The sequence below is a fragment of the Talpa europaea genome, assembly GCF_964194135.1.
Source record: "Talpa europaea genome assembly, chromosome: 8".
In the NCBI taxonomy this organism is placed as follows: Eukaryota; Metazoa; Chordata; class Mammalia; order Eulipotyphla; family Talpidae; genus Talpa; species Talpa europaea.
In genome coordinates, this window is record NC_140075.1 from 23,998,498 (window position 1) to 24,024,896 (window position 26,399).

The 26,399-nt window shown below is 45.5% G+C and overlaps 1 pseudogene across 1 annotated transcript; it reads right to left on the minus strand.

Moving 5' to 3' along the window:
* Positions 1-1,343: 1,343 nt before the first annotated feature.
* On the minus strand, positions 1,344-2,113 carry LOC311175211 (glyceraldehyde-3-phosphate dehydrogenase-like; annotated as a pseudogene). The gene has a single exon. The product of its transcript is annotated as a glyceraldehyde-3-phosphate dehydrogenase-like (transcript).
* Positions 2,114-26,399: the final 24,286 nt, after the last annotated feature.

The following is a 26,399-nucleotide window of genomic DNA, read 5'->3' on the forward strand; positions in this document are numbered from 1 at the left end:
CCTCCGATGAAGTAGAAAAAGGCACTTCTTCCTCCAGGTACACACAGCTCCCTGCCAGGGCCTGTGGCTGGGTGAGGAGAGCGGGCTGGCTTTCAGTCCACATTTGTACCTGCAGCCAGGCAGCCTGTGCAGGGAATGGCTTATACAAGCACAAGGCCTGTGAATGTTGAACATATGGAGAAAGTAATAGGGGAGAGAATGAAAGTTTGTGCTTGACAAGTTCTGTCATTGGCATCTGCATTCTCTGGGGTTCACAGATGTTTAGGGCTTCCTCTTTGTGAGAGGCTGTCTTCCTTGGTTCTTTAAAGGTCTGCCTGTGATTGCTGGCATCTCTTCGCTGTAGTTTTTTTTCCCCACATAGATGAATGCATACTTTTTGTGGTTGATGGTTTACAATTCGTTCTCAAGACTCTGGGCATCTGATGATTCACCTCGACCTACCTTCACCTGATGTCCACTCACTTCTATAGGCAGCTTCCTGAATGGGATCCAGGACGATCCTTCTCCAGAGCTCTTGTGTGTGTGTGCCAGATCTTAACAGAAGAAAAATGTTCATTTGACCTGTTGACGGAAGTCCTTCTACACCCCAAACCAGAGCCTCCCTCCTGTCTCCCCACAGCTTGCCAGAGACAGCCCTTCACCTTGTGTTTTTCCCACGCATAACTCAGACACTGGCTCGGGTCTCTCAAATTGGAAAGACACGTTATGTATCGTTGTGTGATCCCAATAAAACTCCTCCCAATGGCCGGAGGCCAGAGGCATTCACTCCTTATCAAAAGGTTGGGGGCGGTGGCAATGACTCACTCTACTAATTGCTCTTTCTAAAAACTTTGAATCTCTTGGGTTTATTTTTTTTCTGGGCTCAGTGTGCTTTTTTGATAGTACATGACAAGGCAGGGCTGCCAAAGCCCCTCCGCTTCTCCAGAGAGTCTGGGATGGAACCAAGACAGGTCAGGAGATTTCCTTCTTTTTTTTTTTTTTTTTTTAAGATTTATTTATTTAGGCATACAAAGCCGGGGTGCAGGCCAGAGGTGCAGGGGCTGAGAGGATTCCCCAGAGACAGAGTGGGGAGCAGAACAGGCAGATCTACTGAAATACACTGCTGAGGGGAGCAGCGGGTGAGTTAGAAGTCTGCCGCTCCGTGTGAGTCACCTCCCTGGCTGGGGATTGAATTCGTGCTGCAGTGGCTGCGGATAGCTTCATACTGCTGAACCCCTTGCGCCACCAGGGAGGCCCTAGGTCAGGAGATTCTTAATGTAGATGAGTGGGGGAAGGACTCCCCAGCAGCTGAGGACACCTCTCTTCCTCTTGTGCTCTCAGTGGCACTGATGGTCTGGGGGCTTTTACTCCTTGGAGGCCACGCATACCATGAGGTCCACCACCCCGTTGCTGTAGCCAAATTCACTCTCATACCAGGAAATGAACTTGACAAAGTGTCCATTGAGGGCAATGCCAGCCCCAGCATCGAAAGCAGAGAAAAGGGTTAAAATTGCACGATTTCACTGTCCTCACTGTGGCCCAGGATGCCCTTCAGGGGCCCCTGTGACACCTGCTTCGTCACCTTCTTGATGTCATCATATTTGGCAGCTTTCTCCAGGTGCCAGGTCAGAGCCACAGCTGACACATTGGAGGTGGGGACATGGAGGCCTTGCCAGTTCAGCTCAGGGATGACCTCGCCCACAGCCTTGGCGGTGCCAGTTGAAGTGGGGATAATGTCCTGGACAGCCCCTCAGCCATCACACCAGCTTTCCACAGGGGCTGTGCACGGTCTTCTGGGTGGCAGTGATGGCCTGGGCTGCAGTTGTAAGTCCCTCCATGGTGCTGTGCATGACCTTCCCTGGGGAGCCTAGTGGTTGGTGGTGCAGGAGGTGTTGCTGACAATCTGAAGGAGTTGTCATACTTCTTGGGGTCCCCGCCCACCAAACATGAGGACATCAGCAGAAGGGACAGAGATGAGGACTATTTGGCTCCACCCTTCAGATGAGCCCCAGCCTTCTCCAAGTTAGCGGAGACACCCGTTGTCGATGCCAGCATCACCCCATTTGATGTTGTTGGGAATTTTCTCCTGGAAGATGGAGAAGGACTTGCTGTTGATGACAGACTTCCTGCGCATTGAACTTGGGTGGCATCATACCGAGATATGTAGGCCACGTAGTTGAGGTCACTGAAGGCAACAATATCCATTTTGCCGAGTTAAAAGCAGCCCTGGGGCCCAGGGGCCAGTCTAACCAAATCCTTTCACGCACCTTCACTGCGGTGTCTGAGGCAGCTGTCAGTAGAGCCGAAGGACCAGTGAGCCAAATCTCCTATTTTTTCCCCCACCTCTCCAACATCTTTTGTAGGCTGGAGGTGGGTGGTGAATTTAGAGTGAGAAACTGGTAGTGGAGGCTTGCATCTATTTAACCTATTGTTTTGGGACCTTAGCCAAACCTGAGGCTAAGTGAGGTTCAATTAAACACCCTGTGTGGAACATATCTCTGAAATTACACATATGGACCAGGAAATACTGATTACCTTTGGTGGGAAGTTTGTTGGCTCAGGAAAGCTGTGGGAGGGAGAATTTTTCATGTCTCTTAATCTGTTTTATTTTAAAACCGTATGTACGTAGTACCTATTCGAGAAATTTAGAGCAATGTTATCTTCTAAATAAAGTAAAATCATACGATAGAGCACTTTTCAAATCTTAAGAAGAACAAGCTATCTATTTGATGTAGAAATGTCTCAAATATGTTGTTAGGTAAGAAAAGGGTGATACAGAATTTTTCATAATGTAATTGTAATAATAAAATCACCTATAACACATATTTTTTCAATGTGTGAGGAACGTTTCCAGAAGGATTTTATTAGGATAGACTAACTTATGTTGGAGCAGCACATTCAACACATTCAACTTGAAGCGTCAGCTGCTCACCATAGCAAAGGCTTACACTTTTCGAGCATACACACATCCAGTGAGAGACGGGCAGCTCTCCAAGGCTGTTCTCCACGTGTTAACTGAGGGGTCCTGGCTGCTTCCTTCCTGTGGTGCTGCCATCTAAATGTGTCCCCTGCACAACTGCTGTAGTCAGGGGAAAAAGCTGGGGAGTCAGACGTTGACCCAGAAGTACACAAATCACTCTGCTCATTGTCCTTTTGTTTTTTAATAATTAAATTTACTTATATCTTTTCTTTTTTTTTAAGATTTATTTATTTATGCATACAAGAGCGGGAGTGTAGACCAAAGGTGTGCAGGGGGTGAGAGGATTCACCAGAGACAGAGTGGGGAGCAGAACAGGCAGATAGGCGAAGTACACTACTGAGGAGAGCAGTGGGGAGACAGGAGAGGTCTGCTGCACCATGTGGGTCACTCCCTGGCCCGGGATTGAACTCATGCTGCAGTGGCTGTGGATAGCTTCATAGTGCTGAGACTTAACCCCTGTACCACCAGGGAGGCCCCTTATTTATTTTCTTACATCATTGTTCATTTTTGTACAATATTTGGTTTCTCCCCTCAGGTGCAGTCCCCGTGGTTCTCCCACCACCAGAGCACCCGTGACCCATCACCACAGTCCCTTGTGCCCTTCCCTCCCCTGTTTTGGCCCCTCTCTCTCACCCTCCCCTGCTGCATGCATTAGGTTTATGGTCCGTTTGCAAGTTCGTCTTTTCCTGATGCTTTGTTCAGTTTCCCTATGTTTATAAGTGAAACCATCTGATATTTTTCTCTTTCCTTCTGGCTTACTTCACTGAGCATCATCCCTTCCAGCTCTATCCACTTTGCTGCGAATGGCATGAGTTTATCTTTTTTGTTTGCTAAGTAGTATTCCATTGTGTATATGTACCACATCTTCTTGATCCATTCATCTCTGCTCATGGTTCTTGAGCCAAAACTAGTCTCATGGGCCCAGCTTTGCTGCAAAGCAGGGGAGGGAAAAATATCATCCTCATGTCCAGGAAGACAAGAGCAGAATGGGTTTCAGTATCAAGTGGCATTGTCTCCGCCACCAGGAAAAATAAAACCAGGTAATAGAAATGAGTCAGAATCTGATATCAGAAGAACTTACTTTTCACTGTACTGTTTACTATATGCACTATATTATTTGAATTTTTTAAACACTTGGATCATGGAAACATGATCTAATTCAGTTTACTAATTAAATTTAAAGAATTAGTAACATTGATGAATACTAAGGCAAGGGGTGAATGTTTTATGAGAAATAGAACATGGTCTCAAAATCTCTCCCTACAAGATACTTATTCATTACAGGTGGACAAGGAATAACTTTGAAATGGAGCAAACCCAGGCCAAGGGTCAGCCGGTTGGCAGCTGCTCACCCACGCTTACAGGACATGACTCAAAAGCAGACACATCGGGAGAAAATGTGCAGGACGGCATGTGGCTGGATGCTGTCTGTCCAACCCCAGATAATGTCTGTGTTGCAGAGTCCAAGTCAAGAGTCACTCGTGGAAGGTGGCAGTTGTCTGGGGAGCAGAGACCTGGAGGAGAGCAGGAGCAGGCCTGGCAATTGGGGGGCCTCCCTGGTGGCGCAAGGGATAAAGTGACAGCACTATGAAGCCACTGCAGCACAAGTTCGATCCCTGGCCAGGGAGCTACCCACATTGTGCAGCAGACCCCTCCTGTCTCGCCTGCTGCTCCTCGCAGCAGTGTATTTCAGTCAGTCTGCCTGTTCTGCTCCCCACTCTCTCTGGAGAATCCCTTCACCCCTTCACCTCTGGCCTACACCCCAGCTCTTGCATGCATAAACAAATAAAATAAGTCTTTAAAAAAAGAAAATGGCAATTGTCCTGCCAAGGGGAGGCTGGGGCCAGCTGCATACAAGGAGAAAGAGGCTGATGTGTGTGTTGCCGATCAACTTGCACAGGCCAGAGTACAGGACCAGGCGCCCAAGGACCAGAGATGCACATGTCACCATCACCCACAAAGAGAGTTTCCCTGCATAGGTTTCCGCTTTTCAACCCTCATGGCTTCTCTCCTGTGCCCCTTTTCCAGCAGCCCCAGAGCAGGGACCATGATGCTGTGCTGGCAGGAGAGTGGCATGGGGTATCCCAGTGGTGCACAGGCCCCTGCCCCATGCCACCCCAGGGCAGGTGCAGCCTGGTGCCCAAGGCCCAGTAGAGGTGCCCCAAGGGACTGGGGAGCACCCAGTCTCCCAACAACGTTACCATGGAAAGTCTGGCAGAAACCATCTTAACCTGGGGAACAAATAAACGTCACAGCAATGGGACAAATAGACATCAAGGGAATGAACTGAGAAGAACACGGCATCATTTTTGCAATCCCCAAAATGCAAACCTGAACTCAATCATGAGGGAAAAGAGACAAACCCAAACTGAAAGACCTTTGCACAGACTACATGCACTGTCCCCTTCAGGAGACAAGATCACAAGAGGCAAGGGATTAAGGAATTATTGCGGATTGAAGGACATTAGAGACTTGTTCATGAAATGCAACGTGGGGTCCCATGTCAGAACACTTTGCTTCTCTTTGCTATAAAGGAATTATTATTTTTTGTGAATTCTTTGTTTTTTACTGGGGCCCAGGGGATGAGATGAGAAACGTCACCATGAGGTGTACACGTGAAGGGAAAATGTCCCTGTTGACCTTCCTGGGATACTTTGCCAGCTCTTTCTTTCTCTTGGAGCTGCTGTTCTGGGCCAGCAGCCTCCGCAGGTCCACCGCTGAGCAGCTCCTCCTTGGAAGAGAACTCCCTCTTCCTTGGAGACAACTCTGTTTCCTGCCTTTTCCTGGTCACTCACAGCTTCGTCTTTGGAGAAAGGTTTCTTCCTCTTGGGAAGATTTCCACCGCCAGCTGTCTCTTCAACCTCACTGCCAACTCGCACCCTCTTGGAAAACTTTTCTTTTGCTTGGGTTTGGAAAAGGAGACAGATGAGTCTTCCATTCCCGTCTCCCGTAGAATCTCCTGGAGTTGGTTTTTTCTTCTCCTTGGCTTTTTCACTTGTCTCCTCACATCCCTCCAGGGTACTCCTGCTGTTTTCTGGCGACTCAGGAGCCCTCACAGCAGCCTTTCTGCTCCTGTTTCTCCAACTTCCCAGTCCTCTCAGCAGCAGCTTCCTCCGGCTGAACCATGGCTGCCTTTGTGACATCCAGATTCTCGTGGAATCTGTCCAGTATCATAGAAGGACAGTCACTCCTCAACTTGTTCTGGAAGCTTCTCCCCAAATACACCTGTGGGTACCTCAGAGAAGCAGGTGATTCATGAGGCAATACTGCAGTTTTTGCCAGGTGTAAGGAGATGTGGCCTTTGTATTTGGCAGCTGCTTGATCAATGGTGGAGTAGAATATGAGTCCCTATTTTGGGGTATTACCCTTTGTCTTCAGAGCTCTAGAAACTCAGTCCCTTTGCAGGGCCCTGGGAACCACTCTGTATAAAGGAATTATTGAGACAATGATATTTAAATTAAATCTCTAGTTTAGATAGTAATGTATCAATGCTTTTTAAATTTTATGCTTTTACATATAAATTTTTTAAGAGATTTATTTACTTATGCATACAAGAATTGGGGTATAACCCCGGCTGCTCCCCGGCCACCGGAGGAGGGTCCCACATGGCGCGCAGACCTCTCCTGATGCCCGCTGCTCCCCTCAGTGCCGCGGACCAGCCCAGCAGTGGCGGGAGATCGAGACAATCTCAGGGTTGAATGAGAATGAGCAAAAGGTGATCGAAGGAATTAGGGCGAGGGACAAGAAAGAATGACACACAGACACACTCAAGGGAGAGTGAAAATCTGAGTGCACTTTATTGCAAGCAATTTTCTCTTTTTATACATTTTTACAGTAATTGCTTCATTGTGTTTTGCACAGTATATGGTTAATCATTTATCAAGGCATACGTGCACATTGTGTCACATATCATTACATCTTGCTTATTATTTATCAAGAAATCAAGTACAAATCAAGAACATTTCATATTCTAATCTCCATACTGGAGGCTCATTCTAGAACATCTGAATTATGATTATATTTTTATTATTACTTTATTATTATGTTTTCCATGTACTATTATTTATTCTCATACCTTTGTTTGACTATATTATTTACTAAGTAATAGAATCTGTTTCCATAGTTGCATTCCTTTACTATGAGCCTAGTTTCTGGTAATGAGTAACAACATATTTTGGTGGTGCCTTAACAACGCCCAGGCCTGATTGTTCCAGTTATTCTTCATGGATGAAAAGGTGGGAACCAAATTCCCCTCGGGGACTGCGCCTGTCTTAGGTTGTCAGAACTCGCTTTCTGATCTTACCCGTCATTGACTGTCCAGTCCAGCGCACAGGGGCAGGGGCTGATTATGCCAAGATAGCACAGCCACCCGATATTAATGCGAAATTGTGGCAATTGTTACATTGCTCTCAGGAGCCGCCACACCTCAGCAGTGTACTTCGGTCCTTCTGCCTGCTCTGCTCCCCGCTCTGGCTCTGGTGAATCCTCTCACCCTCCCGCGCTTCTGACTGTACCCAGTGCTTGTATAAATAAATCAATCCTTTAAAAAAAAAAAAAAAGAATTGGGGTATAGGCCAAGGGTGCAGTGGGGGTGAGAGGATTCACCAGAGACAGAGGGGGGAACAGAACAGGCAGACTGACTCAAACACACTGCTGAGGGGAGCAGCGGGTGAGACAGGAGAGGTCTGCTGCGCCATGTGGGTAGCTCCCTGGCTGGGGATTGAACTCATGCTGCAGTTGCTGCAGATGGCTTCATAGTACTGTGACTTAACCTCTTGCACCACCAGGGAGGCCCTAAAAATTTTTATATAAAACATTTTTATATTTTATAAACTAGGTTTTTTTTTTTTAGATTTATTTATTTATACAAGAACCGGGGTACAGACCAGATGCGCGGGAGGGTGAGAGGATTCACCAGAGACAGAGTGGGGAACAGAACAGGCAGACTGACGAAATATACTGCTGAGGGGAGCAGTGGACGTGACAGGAGAGGTCTGCCGCGCCATGTGGGACCCTCGCTGGCAGGCCGGGATCAAACCGGCGCTACAGAGGCTGGGACAGCTTTACAGCGCGGCACTCAACCACCTGTGCCACCAGGGGAGCCCTATTTTATAAACTAGTTTTACATAGCTATGATTAATGTAAGGGAATGCTCCTGTTTTAGGAGACACATATTCAAGCATTTTGGGTGGAGAAGAGCACCATATCTGCAATCTCAAACAGTTCTATAAACAAACAAAAATATATGTATGTGTTACATCTAGTATAAAGAAAAGATATATTTTTATACCTACAGATAGGGAAGATAGAGTGAGTAAATGTGATAAGATGCTTACATTTTGAGAAGTCTTTGTATTTTTTATGCAATCATTCTGCAAGTCTGAAATTAGTTAAAAATAAAAGTTTTTTTTTTTAAGATGACTAGTAACCCAGTATACTTACTAAATTTGTGGACTTTTGCACTAAATAAAATGGTATTCAGCAAATTCTATTTGTGATAAAGTACAGAGTAAGTATTTTTTAAATCGTATCTCATGAATTATTGTCAGGATCAAGTCTTAGATGCATGAACGCAGTCTGTGAACTGCTATTGCTTTGCGTTGCTTTCATTATTACTTGTTATTTTCAATTTGGCTGAAGTGGGTGATCCCACTGGAGGTGATGATGGAAAGGGCGACATTGAAAAGAGATTGAATGGCAGGTCAGGGCTCCTGGGTTTTGCCTTGTAGAGGCCACTTTGGAAAGAGTGAAAAGTTCTTGCTTACCAAAGTGGGTGAGTGAAAATGGATTTCTGAATCATGCTGGAAGCTATCCAGAGAGATTGGCTGGTGAAGGCTTTAGCTTCCTCATTTTGCAGTTAAGCTGGTGGATTTTGCAGAAGAGGCATATGAACTAGGGGTTTAAAGATGAAGCTGCAAAGATTCAAAGGCCAAGAGGACAGATAATGGAAAACAAGGGGTTAGAAAATTATCTGGATCAGCTACATAGTTTGGAGTACCCGTTGTGAAATGAAAATGCAGGGACCTTGATTTATAGTTATTAAGAATTTCAAACAGGGCCTCCCTGATGGCCTAGAGGTTAAGTCTCAGCGCTAGCACTGTGAAGACCCACCACATTGGCCTGAGTTTATGTCCCAGCCAAGGAGCTACCCACATGGCACAGCAGACCTCTCCTGTCTCACCCTCAGCAGTGTATTTCAGTAGATCTGCCTGTTCTGCTCCCCACTCTATCTCTGGTGACTCCTTTCACCGCTCCCCCCACCACTTCTGGCCTACACCCCAGTTCTTCTACAACAAATAAATAAAATAAATAAAAATCTTACAATAAAGGAATAATTCTTAAAAAAGAAAATTCAAACAGTGATATGTTGAGCAGCTCTTGGGGCAGCCAGTGGGGCCTCCCCGACTTTTCCTGCCAGGATGAGGGTACAAACTCTACCCCCTGACATCTGGACCACCCAAGCTGGAGGGGATGATGCCTGTGCCATCAGGGAGGCCCTGCTTTTGTATTTGTGGCAGTGAGCACATGGACCCAGAATGGGTAAGAACTTTGACCTTGTATCAGTTTTGGCACCTGTGCTCAATAGCAACAGCAGAAATTAAGCCTGGGGCTCTACTAAGTGTGGGATCACCTGTGCCAGCACAGGCCACACACCACGAAGCTGGTCCTGCAATACAGACCAAATATGTCTGTGGTCAGTCATCCACCCACACCAACTAAGGTCCTATTTGTGAGATGCTTTCAATTGAACATGACTGGAACTCTGCTTCAAACTGGCTGAAATCCCGAGGAAATGCAAACTGTCTGACAACTGTTCTTTAAGCACCAGGATCACTGGCATTCGGTGCCATCAAGGCCAGAGGCTTTCAGGCAAATCCAGGTGCTCAGTGTTTGGGATTTGCCTTCAGGCCAAAACATCTAGCGTAAAGGAGTGGGTCATGCCTGCCTATTCTCTTGGCAGGAGCAAAGATTATTTTCCCAGGAGTTGTTGACACTTTCTTACCCACAAGAGGACACCGTATCTGTGGCAGAATAGTGGAGCCTGACTGGAACAAGCAATCAGGGTGCTCCTCTACCGTGCTTCTGTCCACAAGCACTCCTGCACTCTGTGGAAGAGGGCGTGGGGCTGGAGCAAAATCTGGACTCTTGTGAGAAAGAGGAGTGTTTGCTACTGTTCTTGCTTCCAGAACTTCTGATCCAAAGGCAATGTAGTGGCCTAGCAATCCCGTGCTGCCAGAGAGGGGACTAGCCGAGGGTGACAGCAGACAAGAGAGTGGACAGAGGAAGCTATAGATCATGGCAGAACTACGTAAAGTGTTTCATTCAGTACATCATTGAAGACCACTGGTGTTTTATAATATAATTTTAGGTGGCTACAAAAGAGTATTTTTTTTCAGTAGATACTTCTTTATTTTTATGTAGATTAAGGAAAAAATGTACATGGGACACAAGTACTAATCATAAAGATAATTCAAACTTATTAAAATGATAAACTATTATTCGTTCAACACACCATTAAGAGAGCTATTATTCATTCAACATACCATTAAGGGAGCCAAAGGCCAGCCACTGAGAGGGTGACTATATCTGCAATATGTGCATCCACAATGATACGCATAAGGGAGATGGGAGAAGATGCTGTTTGTAATTTGTGACAGTCACAGAAGGGTCCTTGGCATTTTGGAGCAGGGTCATGTCATCTGCAGTGGAGAATTAAACATGCTTTGAAATATCTATATACGTACTATAGTGCTAGATATCAGTAAGAAAAAAATAAACAACTCAAGGACAAAAAACATGAACAAGCACTTCACAAAAGATATGCAATTGACTGATAAAGGCAAAAAGTTCTCAACTCATGAATCATCAGGGAAATACAATTAAAACCACAATGAGATACCACTTTCTACCAATGAGAACAGCTAAAATTAAAATGTCTGATGTGGATGTGAAACATCTAAAACACTCCTTCTGAGCTCCTGTGAGGATAAATTGGTACAGGCAATTGGAAAACTATTTGGCAGTATCTGGTAAAACCAAACATTTATAACCTGGCAATTTTTTTTAATGATTATTTATTTATACAAGCACTGAGTACAGTCAGAAGCACGGGAGGGTGAGAGAATTCACCAGAGCCAGAGTGGGGAACAGAACAGGCAGACTGACGAAATACACTGCTGAGGGGAGCAGCGGGCGAGAAAGGAGAGGTCTGCGCACCATGTGGGACTCTCGCTGGCGGCCGGGGATGGAACCAGCCCTGCAGAGGCTGCAGGCAGCTTCGCAGCCCAGTGCTCAACCGCTGCGCCACCAGGGGAGGCCCTATAACCTGGCAATTTAACTGCTGGGCCTATATCCTCAGAAATGTATGTGTGGATATTAGAAGACACCAACTAGAACATTCACAATGGCACTATAATAGCTAGCACCTAGACGCCCATCAATGGTAGAATGGATAAAGAAATTGGGGTGTGAGTATAGTAGTAGAGCCCTGGGGCGTGAGAAGACGATATGCCAGTGAGAAAGAACATGCTTGCTATAAGTAACAAGATGGGTGAATTTCACAAATAACATGGAGGGAAGGAAACTGGCTACAAAAGAATACTCATGTGTGATTTATTCCATTAGCATAAAGCTTGAAAGCAGCTAAATGAGAACACTCATTCGCAGCTCTGCTGTTCACAGTAGCTAAAAGGTAGAAGACACCTAAATGTCCATCAACAGATGAATGAATAAACAAAACAATGTACATATATACAGTGGAATATTATTCATCCTTCAAAAATTGAACCCAGGCTACATCGTGGGTGAACCTTGAGGACTTTATGCTAAAAGAAATAAGCCAACCACAAAAAGACACACAGTGTGTGATTCCACTTACACGAGGCACCTACAGTAGCCAAATTCGTAGAGACAGACAGCAGAAGTATGGTTTCAGGCAAGGTGGGAGGATAGGCAGTTGTTAATGGACACAGAGTTTGGGTTTTGCAAGATGAAGAGTTCTGGAGATTGGTCAAATATCACTGTGAACGTAGGGACCCTACTGACCCGCACTCCCACGTGGGCAACATGGCAAATGGCTGCAGCTTATTTCTGACTGCAGTTAGAAGTTTCTTAAAAAGCAACTGAAGGAGTCTGTAGTGATAGAAAAATGACTGTTACCTTGGGGGAGAAGACTGACAGGAGGGATGAATGTGGTTCTAGTTATTTCTACTGCTTGAGCTGGGTGAATCCACCAAGCTGCATGCTGAGGATTCAGGCACACGCATGTGTGCCGTGGGGTACAAGGTCACGTGCTGCCAGGTGGGGGTTCTTCACGGGAATTGGGCTGCAGCTGGTCCCTCAGCAGGTATGGGGGGCAGGCTTTCTGGGACAGTGGCCTCTGGTGACTGAGCAGAGGAGGGGGATCTGGGCTTCTCACCCCAGGGGACCTGCTGATTGGCTGAGACATTGTTGAAACTACAGCACAGGTCCAGGAACCAAGCAACTGAAAGCCAGGTGAGAAAATCAGAGAGCCTCTGGTCCTTGGAAACCTGCACCTCCTGAGGGGGAGGGTGGAGAGACCCAGAATGAGTCCAGGAGTGAGTTCAGGACTTGAGGAGAATCTGAGTGGCGACTGCAGTCTCTCCACCACAGACCCAGCCATGCAATGGAATTTTATTAAAGCAGAGGATTCAAATGTGTGTTATACATTATGAGTGTGAGGAAAACAATCCTGTCTTCATATAGGCCTGAGGACAAAATGAGCAATATTATATTCTGAACTTATGTTTAGGCTTCTAAAGTGCCAGCTCCATTTCAGCATTTAATCTACTTAGAGCTTATTTTTGTAAATGGTATAAAATAGGGGTCCAATTTTTTTCCTAGTAAATAAAAATAACACTACTTCTTATAGAATCACTTTTCTTGCTGAATTAATCACCCTTCACATGTTATATTCATATAAAAATGTATCTGGCAGGCCAAGTGCACCACTAATATACAGCTTCCTGCATTGTATTGGCTACTCTCTGGTATTTTGTCCTTTCCAAATGAATTTTAATAGTTTCTTGTAATTAAAAAGAAACATGTTGGATTACAGTTGGAATTCTGTTAATTTTAAAGCAAGGTATGGAGTTGGTCTTTTTATGACATTAGATTTTGATATCCAAGAAAGAAATAATGAAGGCCGCACAATGTCTGCTCAATGTTTAGGTCTTATGTCATTTGCTTACTTCACAAATATTTTTAAATACCTACTACACACTAAGCACTATTGTCTATGCTAGGGATAGATCTGTGAACAAAACAGATAAAGTTCTTGCCTTTTTTTGCTTGCATTCTAGCGGGGAGACGTTAATAAACAAGCATATAGGGCCTCCCTGGTGGCGAGGCGGTTGAGCGCTGGGGTGTGAAGCTGCCCACAGCCTCTGCAGCGCCGGTTCAATCCCTGCTGCCGGGCGAGGGTCCCACATGGTGCGCAGATCTCTCCTGCCACCCGCTGCTCCCCTCAGCAGTGTACTTTGGTCCTTCTGCCTGCTCTGCTCCCCGCTCTGGCTCTGGTGAATTCTCTCACTCTCCCACACTTCTGACTGTACCCAGTGCTTGTATAAATAAATAAATAAATAAATAAATAAATAAATAAATAAATAAATAAATAAATCTTTAAAAACAAACAAATAAATAAACAAGCATATACATGAGGAGTAAACAGGCTGTATGTCAGAGGATGTTAAATGCTGTGACAAAAAAAAAAAACAACCAACAGAATCCAGCTGAGGGGGATACGGACTGCTGGCAGGAGGGCTGTTTCCTAAAATTTACAATGTAAAGGTGTGTGGTGCTGTTTGAGCATATCCATGAGGGACTCATCAGTGCACTGAGGCGGAGGGAGCAGCAAATGCAAGGGTGGCAGCATGGTGGCAGCATGGCTGGTGGGCTCCACTGGCAGAGGAAGAGGGGCAGCCTCATGTGGTCAGTGTGGAGGGAGTCGGGTAGGTGGCTTGTGGGGTAGTGAGGACTTTAGATTTAACTCTGAGAGAAGGAAAGTTATTCCTGAGTTTTGAGCAGAGGAGTAACATGATCCTACAAAGGTTTTACAAGATCACTCTGGTGGACAAGAATAGGAGGGAGACCAGTCAGGGGTCTCAGGATAACCCTTGCCTGACATGACCTGGATCAGGACCAGGGCAGAGGTGGTGAGCTTCAGGGCAGGGCTGAAGCTCCACCAGCTTCCACCAGAGGGCAGGCATCCATGCCCTGGTGATTGGCTCTGACAGGCCATTCCCATAATCATAGCCTGTGGATTCTGCCTGCTTGCCGTTGCCCTCCTCCCTTTGCTGCCAGAAATTAGCTTGTATCAGGGACTGTGGTTTGCTTAGTCTCCATCTCCACAACAGTGGCCATCTGATGGCAACTTTCCTCTCCTTCCAAGACCCTTCAATCTCTCCATCCACGCATCAGTAGTGTGTTAACATAGTCTGTGGGGAAAGTTTTGCTGAATGTAATCAGGGATTTTCTTATTTACCAATATTTCTTATGACAACATTGTCTTTTTTCAAAAGTCTATAAGTATGAATGACAAAAAGTAACGTTTAAAAAATTTTATTTCATGGACGGGTACCCCCAAAATGGAGATATACAAAGGGGTTTACAGCAGCACTGTCCAGCAGAACTATACTGCAGACCACATATGTAATTTAAAATTTTAAGTTACATATGAAACCAAATTTTTTTAAATTAAGATTTGTTTTATTTATGTTTGCTTACAAGAGCTGGGATGCAGGCCAGAGGTGTGTGGGGGTGGTGGTGGGTGAGAGGATTCACCAGAGACAGAGTGGGGAACAGAACAGGCAGACTGACTGAGATACACTGCTGAGGGGAGCAGCGGGTGAGACAGGAGAGGTTTGTGTGCCATGTGGGTTAGCTCCCTGGCTGGGGATTGAACTCATGTGGCAGTGGCTGGTGATAGCTTGATAGTACTGAGGCTTTAACTCCTGCACCACCAGGGAGGCCCCTGTGCCAGAAACTCAGAAAGAAACAAAGGAATTCACAGACCTAAAGATCAAGCATCTGGGAAAAAACTGCCCAAAAGATGCTTCCAAAGGCAAGGAGGAAGCTTATTGATGGAAAACTAAGCTCTGTCACAAGGAATATAGGCAGATGTGCAGAACTGAGGTGTGAATGGCTGGGATGGCAAGAAAAGCAGGCAACTTCTGCACAACACGGGATCCAAATTGGCATGTCTCGGGGTCAGAGCTGTGTGTCAGAGGTGTGAGCCCAAAGGCCCAAAAGGTGCTGTGGCTTCTTCCCCTCCCAGATCTTCAATGGCCCCTTTGTTGAGCTAACAAAGCTCCCGTTAACGCTGAGGATGGTGGGCCCAGAGGTTGCACAGAGGCACCCAAATCTGAGGCCAGCACATGACATCATCTCTAAACATGGTTATGGCAAAATCTATGAGAAACGAGTTGCCTTCACACATACCACGTTGATTGCTCCACTTCTGGGAAAACGTGGTGTCATACTCGTGGAGGATCTGACTCAGGAGGCCTGTGCTGTTGGGAAAGACTTCCTTTGACCCTTCAACTGATCTTCTCCGCAGGGCCATGAAGAGGATAATCACCCACTTTGTAAATGATGGAGATGCTGTGATCAGGCAAACCAGATCAACAGGCTTCGAGAAAGATGGGCCAAGGTCTCTCCCATGATTATTTTTGTAATCTGGTCATTTAATAAACACTGACTGTTTTCAAAATGGAAAAAAAATATGACCTCAATCTAATATACACTTACTGAGGTATTTTAGAGTCCTTTTTTTTTCTTCCCCCATACTTGGTCTTCACACTCTAGCAGGTATCTTTTATTTACAGCAAGTCTTGATTTGGACTGGTCACATTTCAAGGGCTCATCATGCACATGGCTAGTGTCCACTGTGCTGATGGTGCAGGTTAGGTGTGTGGAAGAACATCTTCTCACCCCCGTACTCATTCTTTGCTTTCGTTAAGGACCGCCTCCAGGCTTAATAACACATGTGAAAATCCTTTCCCAACCTGGGAGTTGTGTGTGGTCGTATCTATTCCTTTTCTGTTGGAGTGTCACAAACTGACACAAATGCAGCCACTTAAAACAACACCCACTTGTTATCTCAGGACTCTCCAAGTCAGAAGTCTGGCTGGGTTTACGGCTCAGGGTCTCATAGGGCTGACGTCAAGGTATCTGCTGGTCTGGTTTGGGCACATGCTGGAGATTCTGAGGAGGAGCTTGATTCTAAACTTGGTTAGGTTGACTTTTTGCCGCATCTACTGTGAGAAGGAAGACCTCCTCAGCCATCAGATTATCAATGTTCCAGAAACTGTCATCTCTCTGAGGAGTCGCACTGTTAGAGTGAAGGGCCTCAGGGGCACCCTGCAGTGGAACTTCAATCCCATTAATGTCGAGCTCAGTCTCCTTGGAAAGAAAAAGAGGCTCCAGGTTGACAGAGGATGGGGAAATAGAAAGGAAGTGGCTACTGTTTGCGCTATCTATAGTCACGTACAGCACATAGTCAAGGATGTCACTCTGGGCTCCCATTACAGGATGAGGTCTGTGTATGCTCACTTCCCCATCAATGTTGTTATTCAGCAAAATGGGTCTCTCGTTGAAATCCAAAATTTCTTGAGTGAAAAATACATTCACAGGGTTCAGATGATGCCAAGCATTGTTGTTCGGCATTGCAAGCCCAGAAAGATGAGCTATTTCTTGAAGGGAATGACATTGAACTTGTATTAAATTCAGCTGTTTTGATTCAGCAAGCCATGATAGTTAAAAACAAGGATATCAGGAAATTTTTGGATGGTATCTATGTTTCTGAGAAAAGAACAGTTCAGCAGGCTGATGGATAAGATGTAACTTTTTGAGCTACAGAAACAGCAAGATACTGGTGACTGCTCAGAACTATTTGTGATAAATCTTTAAGAGACATTAAAGGCCTCCCTGGTGGTGCAAGGGGTTAAGCACCACACTATGAAGCAATCCACAACCTCTGCAGCATGAGTTCGATCCCCAGCCGGCCAGGGAGCAACTTACATGGCGAGGCAGACCTCTCCTGTCTCGCCCGCTGCACCCCTCAGCAGTATATTTCAGTCAATCCGCCTGTTCTGTTTCCCACTCTTTCTCTGCCGAATCCTCTCACCCCCCACATCTCTGGCCTGTACCCCAGCTCTTGTATGCATAAATAAATAAATCTTTAAAAAAAAGTCATTATTGATTTGGGACTTTAAAAAATTGATTATCCTTTCCAACTTTTCAGATAATAAGCAGTTAAAAAGTTAAAAAAAAAAAAAAAAAGGGCCTCCCCTGGTGGCGCAACGGTTGAGCACTGGGCTTTGAAGCTCCCCGCAGCCTCTGCAGCACCGGTTCGATCCCGGTCACCGGCGAGGGTCCCACATGGTGCGGCAGACCTCTGCTGCGCCCACTGCTCCCCTCAGCAGTGTATTTCGTCAGTCTGCCTGCTCTGTTCCCCCCTCTGGCTCTGGTGAATTCTCTCACCCTCCCGTGCTTCTGACTGTACCCAGTGCATGTATAAATAAATAAATCTTTAAAAAATAAGTTAAAAAAAAAACCAACAAAACACTTATTCGCGTTGTTGGCAGAACGCAATTCCTGCCCCTATAGAGCTGAGGTCCCCTTCCCTTGCTAACTGTGAGTTGGGGGCTGTTGACTGTTCTTAGAAGTTGCCTGGACTCCTTCTCAAGCCTCTCCTGCTTGCTTTATCTATTTATTTATTTTTAAGATTTATTTATTTATACAAGAACCGGGTACAGGCCAGAGGTGCAGGAGGTTGAGAGGATTCAACAGAGACAGAGTGGGGAACAGAACAGGCAGATGGACCTAAGACACTGCTTAGGGGAGCAGCAGGCGAGACAGGAGAGGTCTGCTATGTCATGTGGGTATCTCCCAGGTCGGCTGGGATTGAACCTGCATTGCAGAGGCTGCGGACAGCTTCACAGGGTAGTGCTCAACTGCCTGCGCCACTGGGGAAGCCTCTTCTGCTTTAAAGCTGCATCTTGACAGTGAGTCCTCACACTTCGCATCTCTCTGACTTCTGCCCACCAGCTGGAAGTCTGCTTTTAAAGGGCCCACCTGGACAGTCTTCCTGTGCCAGGGACCATCATTATGGGAACGAGGCCATATCCACATTCAAAGGGAAGGGATTACACAAGGGCAAGGGTCATTGAGGACGCACTGTACCATGTGACCAAATTCTAGTAAAAAGGAAGTGAACGGCAGCTCAGTTCTTCCAGCTGCTCAGGCCGAAACTGTGGGTGTCATCATTGACTTTTTGCTTTTCTTCACACCTCAGAAAATTCTGCCAGCTCAACTTTCCAACCACTTCTATCACCTCGCAGTGGGCCAGCCAGCTTCTGCCTTGCAGATGACTGAAGTAACCTCTTGCTTGGTTTGCCCTTGGCAGTCTGTTCTCAATACAGCAGCCAGAGTGATCCAGGCACAGAACATGCCAGACTTTTGCAGGGCAGGGAGAGGGGCACCCCAGAGCTCCCAAATCTGCCCATTCTAAATAGGTTCTGCCATCCGCTGCATCAAGACAAAACATGCTCCAGTGCACAAGACCATTAATGGAATGGAAATTGAATATAGTAGGCGTGCAATACAGAGAAGGGGAAGAGTATAGTTTCCCACTCAAGCACCCGACATTACCCATCCCATAGGTGGGTAACTGTCCAGCCAAACAGGGTTGACCCAAAGCAAGACTCGAAAACTTGCCACAAGTCTAAGTCGCCTTCTTGTGGAGAACCTTAGGAAGGGGAAGACGGGGCCCGGCATGTCTGGAAGGAAAAGAGAAAAATCAAAGTAAAAGCTGCCATTGTTACCTCCCCACAAGTCTCTCTGACATGTTTCAAACAGGCCAGGACCAAGAAGCCAGTGCAGCTCCTTCACTTGTCTCTCTGCCCCATGTGCCTCCTCCAGGCCTCTTTCTGGCTCCATTCTGCTGCCTTCCTACCCAGCTTCTCCTCCTCCCAGCTCAGCTCCACCCTTCGTTGGTGGGGCAGGGAACCTGGCACCTCCCCTTTGCCTGGGGACTACCCTTTTACAAGACCCTGTCATTTCTCTGTTCAGCACCCTTTGACAGGTGCCTGTCTTGGATAAAAGTCAATATCTTAACATGGACTGTAGTCCCTGTTGGTCACTTGGTTTTCCCACTTGGTGCAGGTTCTATTTCGGTCTCCTTAGTAGCCCTGAGACCTCAAATTCTATCATTCTTCCCCTCTTTCACCTCATTATAGCCTCACGGGACTCCCTGCATTTCTCTGATGGGTCAAAAAGTTCTTTTAGGACTTTTGTGCTTGCTACTGTCTTTGCCTGGAATGCTATTCCCCAAGATAGCTGATGGCCACACACACACACACACACACACACACAAGATCTTTATATTCTCCTGCCTTTCTTTATTTCCTGTTCCCCCATTACAATGTAAGTCTGTTTGAACAGGGATCTCTACCTCTATCTTTTGTTCAGTGCTGTATCAACCTGGCCATGGTAAGTGAGTGAGTGAGTGGTATTGTTGAGTGAATAACATGACAGGAGTTAAGGCACACTGAGGTCCCTCTATTGTTTAGAAGGGAGGTAGTAATAGTTTAACCGGGGTCCTGGAGTGCAGACTGCAGGGCAAGACAAGCATGTTTCCTATAGCTGCTTAAGCAGCAGAACTGTTAGAATAAATGTGGCCTCTGGGCAGCCTCTCCCTTGGGTGCCAGCTGGGTTGAATGGTCCAACCAGGAGGTATCAAGCAGGGTGGGGGCCTCTGAAAGAGAACATAAGGCAGTGCAGGTGCTACCTTGGGATCCCTGCTGAGATGTGCCACATACTCTAAAGACACCCAGACGCTGACTCCCAGACTCCTGCTACTCAGTACCTGGCCTTTGAAGAAGTAGCAGCATCCCTTAGTAGCTGACATCCAAAGACAGAGAAGCCCAAGAGTTTTTGCAGCAGCTAGGAGCCTGCACCCGCCTCAGGCCTTGTCATTGCCATCGCCTGGCAGGAGTACTGAAGGCCCCAGGCTTGGTGTCTCAAACAGCTATTTATCTAGTGCTGTTGCCTCTATGGTTGTCCTGTCCAGCCTCTGGTACTGTTCATCCTGACCCTCAGACTGCGGCTGTGGGCTGCTGCAACGTCACTGCAATGGCCCAACCTACGAGCGCCTCCAGGTGCCACCATGAGTTGGGGCCTGGCGGCGTGACACATGCTCTAGGCCTTCATTGGTGGGACAGCACCATCGTGGATGAGGGGCCTTTTGTTTGGGACTTTTGGACACAGTGGACACCATGCAGGGCGAGGGAGCTGGCCACTTGTAGCCTTACTCTTTGCTTCCCGTTTGTTAAATAAACTGTATTATTTTCACTTGAGGCTGAGTGGTTTTGCAATTGTGTGCATGGGTAAGATCCCACAGTCAGTGACTCGCCCATTGGGCACCGTCTTGGGATGGATATAGCACCCGTATCCCCCTGTTTCAATATTAACTTTAGGCCCTGCCATGCTAAAGGTGCATGCTACACTCTTCAGTGTTAATACTAAGAGAACAGAAATAGAACCTCGACTTCACTATCCATGGAAGGGAAGGGCAAAAGAGAAAATTGGATTAAGCCAATGGAAGTCAGGCCCAAAGAAAAAGCAGCAAAGAAAAGTAGATATGATCAAAAGACTGCACAAAGCTTCCTGCTTCCTAAAGAATAATGGCAGATGCTGAAATCCCTTCATAATCCTCCAAAACCACACAGATCAACAAGAGAGCAGCCAGCACAAACAGCATCCTCAGAGACAGAGAATACCTCCAACTTCAATTTACATGTAAATGGGGAGATAAACATCTGAAACCCCAGAGCCAGCTCCAGAATTCAGTTCTGAAAAGAGGGACTAAGGCAGAAAAGGTGGAAGGGAGGGAAAGAGGCAGAGGGAATGTGTAAGAGGCTAAAGATCAACAGCAGCTAGAATTATGCCCAGAAAGGGAGGCTCCTGCCCTGAGAAGGGGTAACTGAGGATAGGTCAGACCTAGTGGGTCAGAACACTGGCTGCAAAGTCATCAAAAGGGGCATTCATGAAAACTGATGCTATTTCGCTGTGGAGCTGTCCGCAGCCTCTGCAGAGCGGGTTTGATTCCCCAGCCTGCCAAGGAGCAAGCCACATGGCACAACAGACCTCTCGTGCCTCGCCTGCTGCTCCCCTCAGCAGTGCTTTCACTGTCTGCCTGTTCTGCTCCCAGCTCTGTCTCTGGTGACTCCTCTCGCCCTCCTGTGCCTCTGGCCTGTACCCCAGTTCTTGTATAAAAATAAGTAAATCTAAATTAAAAAAAAAACTGATGATATTTTACCTTGCAAAAGAAAATCTCAAGTTCTAAAAAAAATAGCGATAGTATAAGCAATGCTCTCTCATCACAATAAAATTATAAATAAAAAACAAAAGCAAAAAGAACTATCCTGAAATTTTAAAACTCTCTGCTAAGCAACTCTTGGGTCAATAAGGTTACTACAAGCCAAAATTGCATAAATTCTTGAAATAGCAATAATAAAGCTTATCTGAATCTATGAGATATTGTAAAGCAGTTGTTCAAAGAAAATGTGTTACATTGAACACCTGCATCGGTTAAACCAAACGTCAAGTGGAAGTTTTAAAAAGTGAAGTAAGCCAAAAGAAAGCAGAATGAGGAAACTGAGAAATACATACACAGAAGTTAGTGAGTTAGAAAATGGGAAGATCTAAAAAGAATAAGCAAATCCAACTGCTAATTCTGGGGGTAGGAGGAAGCATTCAAATAGAAAAACCACTAGCTAACATTACTAAGCAGGAACAAAAAGGAAAAGACATAAATATTAAGTGCATTTTTTAAATGATAAGGCGGAAATAACTATTGAAACAGAAGAAAATTTAAAAGTCTTAAGAAACTGGGCCTCCCCTGGTGGCGCAGCGGTTGAGCACTGGGCCTCTGCAGCGCTGGTTTGATCCCCGGCCGCCGGCGAGGGGCCCACCAAAAAAAAAAAAAAAAAAAGGTTAAGAAACTACTCTTTATAAATCTAGACAAACACATTTGAAAACCTAGATTAAATAGATAATTGCCTAGGAAAATATTATTTACCAAAATTGACCCTAGTAAACATAAAAAATGCCTGCAAAGGATTACCCATCAAAAAGGTGCAAGGCCTGTTGTGTAAATAGTGACTCTCAAATGAACTCCTCCCACCTCCGTGTCAAAGAGGTCCCAGGTGCTGAGGATTATAACTCTCATCATGCCATGAATCTTTCATGACTCTTGACTTCTTGAAGGGGAAGCAGACCCCGCCTGTGTCGATCAATGTATTTCAGTAGATCTGCCTGTTCTGCTTCCCACCCTGTCTCTGGTGAATCCTCCCACCCCCACCACCGACCCCCCTACACCCCAGCTCTTGTATGCATAAATAAATAAATAAATAAATCTTTAAAAAAAAATAAAACCGAGCACAGGTGAGCCTGTGCTTTCTTGGTATTGCCTGCCGTCAGTGCGCACCCAGGGTCCCGGCTCAGAGAGCATTCCCAGTAGGACGGATTGACCAATTAATCTCTCTCTTCATGTTTCCTTCTCATTTCCCTTGTAAATAAACCTTTTATTAACCTTTCCCTGTGTGCCTGCCTTTGAGTCTTGTCCTGAGTTTTTAAGCGTGCGTGCATGAGGACTCACACCCAGGTCATCCCTTTTCTCTTTGGGGTGGCCCAGATGGATCCCCCAGAGAATTTACCAAACCTTTAAAGCTACTTAAAATGTTCCAGAACATAGAAAAGGGAAACACCCACATTATTTTTAAAAGAGCTGCATGCAGTTTAAAAAACCAAGAGGAAAGAATAGCCTGCACTTGTTCATATATTGATAGTTGCATGCTTCATTCTTTCCTGAAGTTTCAAGTTCCCAGTTGGTTCCAGGCAGGAAAAGAAGACATCAGTGAAAAGGAGAGAAGAGTAACATCTATAACTCGAAAGCAAAGCTTTTCTAGATATCCTTGGCAGAATTGTGCTGTGTCTCACTGATCAGAACACGGTGGTGTCATTTTTCAGTGGGACACACTGCTTCCCAAAACTTCAGGGTTCTGCTGGTAAAGATGGAGAATGGTTATTGGGTAGAGAACAAGCAGTGACTGCTATAGTCCACCCTTTTGGCACCCTGTCCCATAAGCAGAATCTATTCCTTCTCCGATGGAGACAGCTCCAAAGTCTTCCCAGCTCCTGCATCCACAAGCCAGAATTCTGCCCATAGGCAGTTTTCTCTACATAGCCCTGAAGTGAAGCCCCATAGTCCAGGATCCTACCAGCTAGAAGGCAAGTTATCTGCCTCCAACATAGCCCCACATAAAATCGCAGAGAAGGGATATAATAAAATTCCTACATGAAAAAGGGGACCATGAGAGACATACCAAAGCTGTTGACAATATCAGATAGAGAGCAGATTCAGCTAGACCCAAGGGTGGCAGGACTGGGGAGATGGGGGGACAGCCTCCCTGACAGTGATCTTTCTCAGCCAACCAGCTCTGGGAGGAATTTCTTTTTTGATTGTGCTCCACGGTTCCATCTTACCCATGAGAATATGATAAGCATCTGTGCGCCAGCTTCCTAATTTTCGTTTCTGATACTCTTATATCTTCAAAGATATTGTAGTTTTTCTGTCTGTTTGTCTCCTTTTTTATCCTATGTGTGAGTAACCACAACCAATGTTCCACAAAACCTTAATCTTTAAACCTCCTCTACTACCTGTTGGTCTCTGTGCCTTACTGAACCCTCTGGCTTTCTACTTAAAGCTTTCTGACTTGAGGCAATTAGAAAAAAAGTCTGTTGTGGGGAGAGAACACTTTGAAGACCCCATTTCTTCCTCTGTTGAGGGGTGATTCTTAAAGAAAGGTTCTTAGGAAAGGCCCTGGATATCAGTATTGCCTTCTTCTAAGAAATTGTGTGGCAGTCGCCACTTCCATTTGGAGAGCAGAAAGAGTAATCTTTTTCAATTCTGCAAATCTCTGAACGATGAACTGTTCAAAGGACATTAGCAGTGTTTTCCTTAGTGAAGTGGTATTTCTCCCTGCCCCCCCTCCCTTTTTTTTCAACCTGGCTAACTGTAATTCATTGGTCTCTTTCAGGTCGTTGTTTCAGGTCATTGTTGAAAGTGGAATTAAATTGCCAGCATGTGCGAATATTCTGAATGATTCCAGTCATTTCCCCTAACACTCACACTCACAACTGTGCTTGTCTCCCACAGACCAGTAAATTAATCAAATGTTTCATGAGTCCTTGGCATTCTAGTCTGCAATGTCTGGACCCTCATGGCCCAAATCCCATTTCTTCCACTCAAAAAGTGCATCTTTTAGCAGATAAGAGACTCTTGGTTGACAGGTGTTTGGTTTTTTTCCAGCATTTTTATTGTATCAGCCCCACTTCCTCCTGGCCTCCAATATTTCTGATAAGAAATCTATTGATAATCTTAGTGAGGATCTCTTCTATGTGATCAGTTACTTCTCTTTTACTGCTTTGAAGATTCCTTTTTATTTGACTTTTGAGAGATTTATTATCAGTCATCCTGGTGGGAATTTCTGAGATAATCTTACTTGGAGTTTGTTGAACTGTGTCGATAGTTATATTTATATATTTAATCAAATTTCAATCTTTGCCGCTATTATATCTTCAACTATTCTCTCTGATCCTGTCTCTTCTCTGGGCCTTCCACAATACATGTGTTGGTCTTTTTCATAGAGTTCACAGGTCCTTTAGGCTCTGTTCACTTTGTTTTAAAAAAAAGATTTATTTATGCATACGAGAACTGGGGTGTAAGCCACAGGTGCAGGGGGTGAGAGGATTCACCAGAGAGAGTGGGGAGCAGAACAGGCAGATCCACCGAAACACACACTGAGGGGAGCAGAGGGCGAGTCAGGAGAGGTCTGCTACGCCATGTTGGTTGCTCCCTGGCCGGCTGGGGATCTAACTTGTGCTGCAGAGGCTGGCGACAGCTTGATAGCGCTGTCTCCAACCCCTGCTCCCCCAGGGAGGCCCCTCTGTTCACTTTTCTTCAATATTTTTTCTTTCTTTTGCTCAGACTTGATAATTTCCAATGTCCAATCTTCAAGTTTGCTGATTATTTTGCCCTCTCAAATCAACCTTTGACTTCCTCTAGTGAATTTTTGTTATTGTACTTTTTGAGCTCCAGAATTTGTTTTTTGGTTTTACGTCTTGTTATTTTTTTATGGTCATAGGTTTTTAAAATTTCTCTACATACTCCTTTAGTCCTTTGAGACTCTTTAGGGCAGTTGTTTTAAAGTCTTTGTCTAGTAGGTCTACCATCAAGATTTTCAGGGATTGTTTGTTGATTTTTTTTCTCCTTTGAAAGGGTCACACTTTGTTGATTCTTTGCATGGTGTATGATTTTTTGGTTGAAAACTGACATTTGAGTTTAATAATGTGTTGTTTTTTCCAATCAAATTCTCTTGCCCAGCATTTACTGCTTTTTGTTATTAATTTTATTCTTGTAGCCTAGCTTTTTGTTGATGAGTAACCTGAGGTATAAAATTAAGGTCTTCTCAGGTCTTTCTGGAGTCTGCTCCTTTCCCTGAACGTATGTAGTCTCCTCATTTTTTTTTAATTTTTTTTTTTATAGAGGCATGTTATTTATTTATTTATTTATTTATTTGTTTGTTTGTTTTGTTTATGCATGCACTGGGCACAGTCAGAAGTGTGGGAGGGTGAGAGAATTCACCAGAGCCAGAGCGGGGACCAGAGCAGGCAGAAGGACCGAAGTACACTGCTGAGGGGAGCAGTGGGCGGCAGGAGAGGTCTGCGCGCCATGTGGGACCCGCCTCCGGTGGCCGGGGAGCAGCCAGGGATCGAACCAGCGCCGCGGAGGCCGCGGGCAGCTTCACAACCCAGCGCTCAACCGCTGCACCACCAGGGAGGTCCTGTAGTCTCCTCATTTTCCACATGTATGCAGTCGTGCTTACTGTTGTAGTATCGGGGTCTCGTTCCCAAAAGGAAAAAGAGAGAGAAATTAGGAGGGAGGTAGGAGTTCTGACTTTTAAAATTCTCTGTAAGTCGCTTCAGCCAGAGGTAGAGAGGCTTGCAACAATGAGGTTGGTCTAAGAGTGATGCTGTCCTCTTTTCTGCATCTATGTGAGCAGAAGCAATAACCAGAACACAGATTCCCTTTTCTTTCCTCTGGCTTTTGCAAGTTGTGTTCATAGCTGCTTCCCAAGGGACTGGAGATGGGGGATGGGTAGTCCATATGTGTTAAGATCTGAAATTCACTATGAACTACAATTCATTGTCCAAGACTTCCCCTTGAACTTGCAAGCCTTTAATAGATTCACTTCAAAATAGTTACAATGGGCTGATTATGCCAATGCAACTGTCTAGGTGAGAAGATAAGATTCCTGGACCTTCCTGCTCCTCCATCTTCTTGTGATCTGCCATG